Source organism: Euprymna scolopes, chromosome 46 (assembly GCF_053919585.1).
Source record: "Euprymna scolopes isolate OS-2025 chromosome 46, ASM5391958v1, whole genome shotgun sequence".
In the NCBI taxonomy this organism is placed as follows: Eukaryota; Metazoa; Mollusca; class Cephalopoda; order Sepiida; family Sepiolidae; genus Euprymna; species Euprymna scolopes.
In genome coordinates, this window is record NC_136527.1 from 24,644,524 (window position 1) to 24,656,228 (window position 11,705).

Genomic DNA, 11,705 nt, shown 5'->3' on the forward strand with positions numbered 1-11,705 from the left:
ACTTAGGCATTTTTTTTTTTTTTTTTTTTATAAATGGGGGTGAGATGATGGGGAGGGGGGCAAACTAAAATACACCCAAAAAGAAAGAAAAAGAAAACAACTTAATAAAATGCCTATGGGGGCGGGTTAGTAAGGGGACCCTCCCTTCCTAACGGCTGGTCTGTCGTATGAAACGCCTACTGTCTTCCGGTCCACTTCCCCCGGGGGGAAAGGGTGAAAGCAAGCAGGTCGTTCCCTAGGGGGGAGTGGAGGAACTAAGGACTTGTAAGAAAAAATAAATTTGGGTCGGGGATAACAGGGATGGATGGTGTCTTCCAAGATAATGTACGTAAGGGGTAAAAACAGGCCGAGGACAAAATAAAACTGGTGGACTTTGGGCATCGTTGGAAGCTCTCCTAGTGCCAATCTATCAAAAAACAAAGATCTATAGTGGACAGGATCAAACTCACATACACCCTAGTCTAGGCCCTAAATAAAGTATAAGCTTTCCACTCTAGGTGGTTACTCCGCCTAACTAGCAAACCTACTCCTACCCATGATTACGGGGTAAACCCCGTATTAACATATGAGGGCTGGGTTCCGAGTGCACGACAATCGAAACTTCAGCACCTCCAGACGAATACTACTAGGGTGGAAATACAAGCTCATACCTAGCTCCTCGTCGGATGCACAAACTAGTGTTGTGCACCCATCTCCTATCAAAGTCTATGCGGGGCAATCTTTTCCAATCACATCTGATTTTTATTTTAAGTTGATGCTTAAAATAAACAACCAGATCCTGATCGGAAACAGATCGTCCCTCATAGACAATGCCCAGACGTGAAACCCACGTCACTAACCTAGCTACAGGCAGTATCACCAGAAACACCGCCCGTTTCTCCCTGATAAACGGCGGGTCCACATTGTCAACCATGTACGCCAAATCAAGTGGCACCGACCGCTCGGGGTCGATGCGAGCCGTTACCCCTTCGACATACCTCCAGAGACTCCGCACCCCGCTGCAAAGAAAGAACGCGTGTTCACGCATTTCATCTTCGTCCTCATCGTTGCAGCGTGGGCACGGGGGATAATAATAATCGGCATCCCTAAAATCCCTGGCAAGTTGGTCGAAGAGTGGCAACGCATCCCGGACTAGCCTCCACGTTATCGAAAATTCTGCATTATTAATGTAGCTACTGGCAGGCGCCCAACTCCAAAGCGAGAGAACTTCCCCCCTCGACAGATGTAGCCGCTCCACCAGCGGATCGTTCGCGGTACCCTCCACTAACTCCTCATATAGCCTCCACCTAGGCCGTGCAAGGTCACTGGACCCCGGCAATGCCCTAAGGGCGGCTCGGCATTCGGTCAGGAAGCGCCCTTCCCCCGCTGGTCTTCGGCGACCTTCGGCGGCGGGGTCGGTTAACAGCCGTGGAAAAGCGTGCTCCACGGCCGGTACCCAGGGTGCCTCCTCTATCAGTGTCCGACTCAGGAACGCCAATCTTTCTGCGTATTGGTGGCTGCGCAGATCAGGCATCCCCAAGCCTCCCTCGCTAAGCTTCTGCGTACAGACCTGTCTACGGACATACGGCTTTCCTCCCTTCCAAAGCAGTTTGAAAAGGAGGTGCTCTAAAGCCTTACAGCGGTCCGCAGGCAGGGGAAGAAGAGATAAACGGTAAAGGATCAACGAAAACACGTAAGTGGTGCATGCCTCCGCACGACCCTTCAAGGACAATCTCCTCCGAATCCAAGTCCCGACAGACGATTCGACCTTAGTCTGTACCTCCGACCAATTCTTGTCCAGCTGGAGATCCGGCCCGAACCACACACCGAGGATCTTAACCGGGCCATCAGTCCAGCCGAACGCACCTGGAAGCGAGTTTACCCCGGTCCAGGCGCTCAACCGCAGGCCGACGGACTTGCTGCGATTGATCATGGCCCCTGTGACAACTTCATACTCAGCAATCGCCTCTATCACCGCTTCGATGTCGTTACGACTGGCTGCGAAAATGGTGACGTCATCAGCGTACGCGGACACCCTGGCAACTCGGCCGCCAGGTAGAGCAATGCCGCGTAGGACTGGTCTCGCCGCCTCGTCCCTTAATTTGCGAAGGAAGGGCTCCAACGCCAGGACATAGAGCAGAGGCGACAGCGGACAGCCCTGCCGCACCGACCGGGAGACCCCAAAGGACTCCGAAAAACTACCATTGACTTGCACCACCACCGCGGGGTCACGATACAGGGCGGAGATCCACTTGCAGAAGTCCGGACCAAAACCGGCGGCTTCTACAACAGCCCTCAGGAACCCATGGTCCACCCTATCGAACGCCTTGGACTGATCTAAATTGATCAGCGCGGCTTCTGTGTCGTCTTCTAACCCCTCTATTATCGTGCGAACCAAGTGCAGATTGTTTTGAATTGTTCGACCCTTCACAGCGTAGTTCTGATCCGGTTCGACCAACTCGTCGATTATGACCTGCAGTCGGTTCGCAAGAATACGGGCCAAAATCTTAAAGTCTGCGTTAAGCAGAGTTATGGGCCTATAATCGTCTGAGTTCCCCCCTCCATGTTGGTTTCCCTTCTTCAGAAGCGTGACCACTCCTTTGGTTACCTGCCTCGGGATCGAGTCCTGGGCAAACCAGTGGTTAAACACGCCCGTCAAAAGGGGCACAAACATGGGCGACAGCCTCAAGTACAGTTCGTAGGGCAAACCATTGAGCCCCGGAGATTTGTTGTGGCCAACCTGCTTCAATGCAGTAATGACCTCACGCTCCGTAACCACCCCCTCGCAACTAGCCGCTCGGGCCGCAGTAAGGTGGGGCGAGCCAGCTAAATAGCTGCCAAACTCCTGGCCGCAGAGTCTGGCTAGTTTGGTGAAGCGCTCCTCCAAATGTTGCCGAAACCCATTGCAGATCTCCTGTGTCGACATGAGAGAACGTCCTTCCAGGTTTTTCACCTCCCGAATGTACCCATCCGAGCCGCGTCTTAAAGCGGCCCCACGCTCAACAGCGTCAACGTTCACGGCTTCGTTGGAGACTATTTAACCTAGCCCTAATTACTTGACCTTCATATCGCTTGCTAGCCAAACGACTGAGGTCCCCCTTAACTAGTGCTAGATCAAGGGAATCTTCCCCTACCACCGCCCGGGTCAATCTATCCTCTAGGTGCTTTTTGGTCCGAGCCCTAGTTAACACGAGGCGTTGGCTATATTGGACACAAAAATGCCTAATGGTGACCTTAAGATTAACCCACCATCTATTCCCGGTAACCGCCCCCACTAACTCCCTCTGAATTAGTGTCATCAGCTGCTCCCGGAAGTCGACTGACTCCAACGAGGAGGCGTTCATCTTCCAGTAGCCAGCCAACCTAGGCCTATTACCTAACTTCAAACGGGCCAACACGAGTTTGTGGTCCAAATGACCTAACCAGTGGAACGTGGGACAAGATAGAAAATCTACGTCGACCCTTCTAATTAACATCCTGTCCAAGAATGTACTTGGACAGGCGGCCGCACTAGTATGCCACGTCCACATCTCCCTCCCGGGGTGATCCAGACGGAACCTGTCGACCAGATCGCACGAGGCCATCAGGTCAGACAGGCTGCTATCACACCTACCCGACCCACTAGTCCCCCCGACCTTATCTAACTTGGGGTCCAGGATGGCATTCCAGTCCCCCATTAATACTACCTGCTCCGGACCCGAAGAGAGAAACCCCTCCACCCGCCGAAAAAAGGAAACCCTCTCGGTTTGGATGTTGGGCGCATAAACTGCCATGATCCGGAACGCGCCGCTGCTAACGGCAATATCGACCATGACCAGCCTCCCATGAGCGTCTGCATGAACAAGTGTAACCGTCGCAGATAGGGTGCGACTTACTAGCACAGAAACCCCCCGGCTCTGGATACTGCCATATGCTGAGTAAACATCAAAATCGTTCACCAGCACATCGCAGTCCCCAGCCCCAACAAAGTGGGTCTCCTGTATTGCAGCTATGTCTACCTCAAGGGCCACGAGGTCCCTCAGCACGCGAGAAGCCTTGCTTCGAGACCTCATGCCCCTCGCATTTAAACTAGCTAGGTTTAAGCTTGCTGCCATGTTTCCCTAACTAGTAATATTCCTCTATCAAGGGGCTGAAATCCTCGGGGGTAAGGGCGTCGAAGGTCTGCCCAAGACTGCCCGTGAGCAGGACAGGCGTAAGCCGCCCGTCTTTGGCCAGACCTCCCACGTCCAGAGGGAACGTCAACTTAAGTGCCCTATAAAAGGAGGGGTGAACATAGATAGGGACCCTCCCCTCGCACTGCTTCTCTATTTGCGCTAAGGATGGGTGCTCCCCGTCAACTAGCTTCAAGCCCGGAAACGCGGTCTTCCCTCCCTCTAGCATTCTCCAGAGGGCCTTCGCTCGCCCTCCCCTGTTCGGTCTCACGAAGGTGATCAGGTGTGGAGCCTCAGGAAAGTTTCGGGGGTCGGTGACGCTCTTCCTCTCCACCGTCTTCAAGTTTTCTAGGACGCGCAGATATTTCCTCTGCGTCCCGCTGATATCTCCCACCGCTCCATCAACTTCACACAGACAGACCCCCGGCCAGAATGGGCACTTTCTGGTCTTTTCCGTCCTGGGGGCCGTCTTCTCCTTGTCCTGACCTTCAGCTGTCACTTCTTCTGAAACTGGAGCCATCTCATCCTGCTCCGGGGTGTTGAATAGGGGAGGGGTGGGCCGAGCGTCCTCTGAGGGAACCGATGTTGGAGGCTCGGTATTCTTGTCTTCATCCATCTGTTCTTCCGGGGATTTCCGAGGGGGAGACGACTTTCGAGACGCTTTAGGCGTTTCTTTCCTCTCCTTTTTTTCGACGGGTTTTTCCGCCGGTCCTCCTTCCTCCCCCTCCAACTTCCTTTTCGCGGTTGCCGCCGCTGGTCTTGATGGTGCTGGTGAGGCATCTGCTTCCTTTTTCCTGCCCCTCTTGGCGACGACCTTGCTCCATGCGCCTCCCTCCATGTCCTCCTTCTTTTTTACTTCCTCCGCAGTATCCTCCTTTGTTCTCGTCTTCTGCTGCTCCTGTTCCTTTCTTTGTGGGCAGAAGCGGGCCACGTGCCCGGGCTTTGCACAGTGCCAACAGTATGGCCTTCTCCCCTCCACTATAACAGCCATCTGCCAGCCCTCACAGTTCAGTTGCACCGGGATCTTGTGGAAATTTTCGCGGTTGACTTTCATGAATACCTTATATGACCCAGTTTGGATATTGCGAGGTCCCTTCGTTGGGTTTATCTCTTCGACCTCTCCAAACTGGGCCAGAGTGGCACCCAGCTGGTCTTCACTAATGAAGCTTGGTACCCCGAGTACAGTTACTCCTGCTCTCCTTTTCGACATGTACTCGGGGCGGAGTCTTAGGTTCTTCCAAGTTATATCCCCTCCTGCGAGTCTCTCTGCTTCAAACTTCGATGGCAGGAGGAGGTCCCACGTGGCGTGGTATCTCTGGACCAGATACTTTGCTTGGATATTGAGGTCGGCCAGAATTTCACACATTCTCTCCAGGGGCACTCCGGTCAGCCCCTTTCCATTGGCTTCCAACGTCACCAAGGAGACCGTCCTCTCCTTTATGTCTTCCAGTGCTCCCGGCATTATCTCCAGCTGGCTGACATTCACATAATCCTTGTACCGCCCTTCTAATAGCTCGCGGTAGTATTGGGGGGTCTTTTTTTCCAGTTTCTTCTGGCCCCAGATTTTTTCCACTTTGCTCTCCTCTGCTGGCACACTGATCCCGGCTGATGTTGCAATTACCGCCGCTGTTGGTTGTCCTGCTTGTCCTGGTGGAATTGGGGAACAGTCGCTCTGTGTGAGGGCTGGCCATTCGAGCAAGCTCGCTGGCGTAACGCTACCAGATTCTACCTCCCCCGGAGAGCATCCATCCACAACTATTACCTCGGCCGACCTACACCTCCTTAAACTTTCCACAGCTTCTTTGCTAGGGCTAACCCTTGCTGACATGGATCTTGTCAGAGGGACTCTAGGTTCCTCCTCCAAGACCCACCACTTCTTCACAGGCCGCTTCTTTTTACTACCGCGATCCCCAACCGCTGGGGCACCTACCGACGCATACATGATGCCGTCTGGGTTGCCTTTCTTGGCGACAACCCCCTGCACGACATCCGACACTGCTTCGACCCTACTGGGGGTGGCGACCCCCGCTCGCGATCCGGACATCGACGCTACCGAACACTCTGGGGTGGCGACCCCGGGAACCCTTCTCGAACTGGGGGTGCCTTGCGGGATGGCACTCCCCGGACCCTTCGCGACAACTACACCTGGGGCATCCCCCAAGGTGGCAGGAGCAGAGGCCTACTTTGATGGCCCAAGGCCCGGCTAGGCACCCGCCGATTCGGAAACCAAGGGGACCTTCGCCTAAAAAGGCACGTCGGTTTCCCTTGGCCCTGCTGGCTGCTTAAATGCTAGCTGGACCCCGGACTATCTGCAAAAAAGAAGGAAAAATCAACAATTAGTAGTTGCCCAGGATGGGCAATAAGAAGAAACAAATAAAACAATAAACAAAAAGGTCTTTGCGGGTCCAAATCCCCAAAGAAGGGGCTGGTCCTTGCAGAAGACAAGCAAGAAAAACTCTTAACAAAAGGTTAAAGAGCTCACAAGCTCGGACAAAAGGCAGACCGCAGTAAGCACTGAAGAACAGATACTACACTTTGATCTTTGCCAAATTGTAGTTAGCAGTCTTTCTAGCCGTAATGTGTCTGTCTTTTATCTTCTGTTGTCCTTCGCCGTTTTAAGCCATCTCCGGTAAGAAACATTATATATCTTCTTCTTAAAGACACTTTTTAATATTTTTAACGTAATTTTTTTTTTATATTATTTCATCTTAACTACGAACTTTGTTAATTTTCTTTACCCACATGTCCGACCCCCTTACTTCTAGTTGTGTTGTTCATTTCATTACGCATACGACTCCCCATTCAGCCCTTTATAACTTCTCGATTCTTATCTTTTCTCTTTGTGTTCTCAACAATGTTTTTTTTATTTGACAGAAGAAATGTAGCAAGTTTGTCTTTGCTTTGTCGTTATTTTCGTGGCAAGTGCTCAACATAGATTGAAGTTCAACTTCAATCTAAGCCCCCCCCCCCCTTCGTCAAACTTGCACGCCTGTGAAACTGTCTTCCGTTTTCCTGCTTTCCAGCTGACTACAATATGGTTGTCTTCAAGTCCAATGTAAACAAGTTCTTGATAAGCCGTTCACCTTAAGTTAACAAATTTACTGAATTTCCATTACTGACAATTACTATATTGTCCAATTGATTACTGTACACTCTTTAACCCTTATCCTCGAGTGGCCATTGATAAATGGTGATGCCTAGGAAAAAAAAAACACACACACACACAAAAATGTATGGTACTTATGAAGCATACTGATTGCACTGAAATAATAATGTTATTATTTATTATTTAGAAACCTATTCTTAACGTGGGAGGATGGAGTTTTTTTTTTTTTGTTAACTATTCTGAACTTTGACCTAACAATTTAATAAACAAAAGATACCGTAAAAATTGAATTTAACTTTATGTCTAAAAAAGCACGCTCCGTACTCTGCATAACGACTAAATTTATATATAAGGTACGAAGTTAAAATCTAGTGTTTCTTTTTTTGTTGTTGTTTTGTTGTTGTTTTTTTTTTTTTTAAAGATTTTTTTGTTAATCTAGCGGGTTTTCTAAATCTCGGTTATGAAAAGTAAAAAATCTAGCGATTTTCTGGAGATTTTATGTTCCCAATCTAGCGGGTTTTGAAAATCTCAGTTGGCAACACTCCACATGACACTAACTTTTATCTTCTGTTGTCCTTCGCCGTTTTAAGTCATCTCCGGTAAGAAACATTATATATTTCCTTCTTAAAGACACTTTTTAATATTTTTAACATCATTTTTTTTTTAAATATTGTTTCATCTTAACTACGAACTTTGTTTATTTTCTTTACCCACATGTTGTTCATTTCCTTACGCATACGAATCACCATTCAGCCTTTTATAACTTTTCGTTCCTTATTTGTGTTCTCAACAATGTTTTTTCGTTTTGTTTGTTTTGTTTCTTTCAGTTTAATTATTGAATGGATTTTATTATGTCCTTTTCTTTAAAAACTCAGTTTTATTTTTATGGGCACATGTGACCAGTGACACCGATATGATGACTAAAATCGCAAATTATTGTCTTTTTAAATTAAAAATAACGCATGAATTTCTATTTGCTTTTTTATATAAAAATAAAGCATTTTTGATGTTAACAATTAAAAATAGTTTTAATCTTTCAGGAACATTACGATAAGCAGTATTCATTCAATATTTTCACAAAAATTAATATCAAAAATATTTAATGCGGTTTTAATGATAAAAATTATCACAAAAATTCGCTTACATGGTTTACGTCCTCTCAGAAAATATCCACATTCATTTCAAGTCACGTGTGACACTCTGTTCATAAAAATTAGTAATCTTAAACTTCCTGCTATTCTCACGAGATCCTCATTTAACTAACCCTACATAATGAACACTCGTTACAAAAAAACATTTACGTTTGAACGATTTGAATTAATATGTGAGGATGATGTGCCTTGGTGAAAACCTTCTATTAATTGGTGATCTTGTTAAATTTACCTTTAATGGTCCTGCAGATACTCTACTACTTTCGACTTCAAGCGATTCCTGCACCTGCAATATCGGTCTTAAAATTGATAGATCGCGATTAATAATGGGTGAACATAGAGACACACCCTTAGAAGTTAGTGACTCCACGGTCAGTTTTTAGAAATTGGCACCACTTTCATGAGTTCTATAGGGTCAAAATTTTTAAAAAATCGTTATACATTTTGTACATTCATCTTAGTTTATTTTTAATCAGTTCATATGCATGTCACGTTTGTACAGTGGTAACGTCACCAGCTTTGAATGTTACAGTTTTGATTTTGATTTCGATTTTAGCTGATGACACCCAAATACATTTTTTATTACTTATGACTATGACATCACGACTCTATAATCATATATACGAAATCTGGACAAATTTAAAATATTATATTTAAGCATATTTAACGACTGGGCAAACCCGGGCGCCTCGCCCTCCTCTTCTAGGTATAAAATAAAATCGACTTTCTTACATTTTTGGGCTTCTGTAGAACTTATGCGCGACGTGTTGTCTCTTGTTTTTATTGTGCAAAGCTAGATCTACCACTAAACTCTCGCTCTGAGGGGAGGGACTAATAAAACTATATATTTTTTTTAAATTCTTAAGACTTTACTAATTATATTTGAAGCCATCATGAAAACATTTTTCATCATAAACTTCTGTCACGTGTAATTTTTTTCCAATACAGAGATTAACTTTAGACTTTAATCTTTCAAATACAATTAAAAAAAATTAATCGGAAATGCACAATAAATACGATAAGGCAGCTTTCAAAACTTTGTTCACCTATCAGTTTCCGCCATTAACAAATTAGAAAATTAATAAAAATGAAACTTGTAATCTGTTTTCTCTCATGTAAATATTAAAACGTTAAATAAAATAATATTAATTTTATCCGTGATATTCACCAAATAGTCAGCTCTATTTCGAAATAATTTCCTTTTTTATTTTTCCTCTTCAATTTTGTTTTCTGCGAACTTGCTCTTCCATTCGTCATCTTGAATGTGAAGAATAAAGCAGTCTCAGAACAGGCAGACCTCCGTAATGGGGAGGGTCACTTCTTACACACAGAAAAGGATTATAATTTCAGTCTATGTACTGCCGAAGTGTGTACTCTCCTGGAATCGCTCAGCACCGAGAAATGAAGCTCGTTTTGTAGTTTCCAGCTTCACGCACACACGAGATTATGCAAGAATGCATATAATAAAATGCTGACCGCCATCTTTGTTTTTCCTTTTCTTGGCCTGAACTCACTCGCTGAGCACCCATGGTAAGACTTGTTTTTCTTAGCTTCTAACCACATGCCTCCCTGATCATATTTCATAGTCTCTCATTCACTGTTGTGGTCGCCTCTCTCTACTAAGGTGTCTCGTCCTCCTCCTGTTGCTGCACATTCCCCTCAATTGCTTCGCCTTCCACTGGTCTGATGTTGAGAATATGCCTCAATACTCCGTCTACCCCGATGTTGTTTCTAGTGTTCCTCCCAGTCACGCGACCTTTACTCCATTGTGTGGTGCAGCGCGCCCCCGGTGGCTTCACCCATACGTCATCCCTGAATTTAATGGTCTCTGAGGCCTCTGCCTCTCTGCTTGCCGGCTCAACCCTGGGATGTTTTCAGGAATATGCAAACGTTGACAGTTGCGGAACCATCTCTGGCACTTGTCCCAATCTAGGCGACATATTATACCAGTAAATGGCTTGCTCAGGTGAGGTGCCTCCTCTCTCCGCAACTGCCTTTATGGTGCATGGTTTCTCTTGATCCCGTTGTCACTGGGTCTGTAGGCAGCTCTGAAAAATTGTTGGATATTCCATCTCCTCATTACTTCCGTCACTGCTACTGACTTGAATGCGGTCCCATTGTCAGTTAACAACTCTTCCATGGGACCTCGCTCCAAAAACACTTCATCGAGGATTGCCGCTATTTCATTGCCTGTTCCTCTACGTAGCTTCTTCCATAGGGCAAATCGCCCGGGCATGCAGTCAATCATGGTCAGGTAAAGTCCACCCCTGTTATGGGTGACATCGAATGCCAGTCTCTCCCAGGTTCCACTCATCCCCAATTGACCAGCTTCATGCGTGCTTGGAGCAGGATCAATCGACTGACATCTGTTGAAAGTCCTGACCACTTGCCTCACTTGCTCCTTGGTGACACTCGGGTCGACTTTCTTCACCAAGTACCACATCCTCTCTACCCCCATATGGTGCAGATTGTGCAGCTCTCGCACGCCAACATCATCTAGATCCGATGCAGCAACAACATCTTTCTTTGGCAAAAGCCAACTCTTCTTCACTCTCGTGAGAGCATCTATTCGGTTCTTCTCAGAAGCCACCATGCCTACGCGAAGCTTCAAACAAAACCCCTGCATCAGCTCAGCTAGCATCTCAAGCCTGCGCTTCACTAACATCTCTGCTGCTCCTTTCATTCTTATCCTTTTTTTGCTTGAAATGAGGGACTTTAGCCAAGCAAACACTGTGGCATCATTCCATCCTCTTCCTTCGGCATGCCTCTTTATGTAGCTGCATGCTGGTCTAAGCCAGCTAGCAATGGGGTAATGTCCGATCAACTTTCCGCATAGGGAAAAAAGTTCCCGTCTGTTGAGCTCTTGCTTCAGTTGCAGAATCTCGTTTCCCCTGCAAAACTCTAGACTGCCTGACGCACCTCGTCTCAGCCTTAGCCCCAAAGCAGCCCTGCCATCTAATTTTTCAGGCGCTTTGGCAACCAACCCAAACCTCTTCAAATAAGCCACCACCTCCTTAGAGTTTTTTTTTCCTCTTCAATTTTATTTTCTGCGAACTTGCTCTTCCGTTCATCATCTTGAATGTGAAGAATAAAACAGTCTCAGAACAGGCGGACCTCTGTAATGGGGAGAGGTCACTTCTTACACACAAAAAAAGAATTATGATTTCAATCTATGTACTGCCAAAGCGTGTACTCTCCTGCCCGATCTGGAATCGCTCAGCACCGAGAAATGAAGCTCTTTTGTAGTTTCCAGCTTCATGTGCACACGAGATTATGCAAGAATGCACGTAATAAAATGCTGGCCGCCATCTTTGTTTT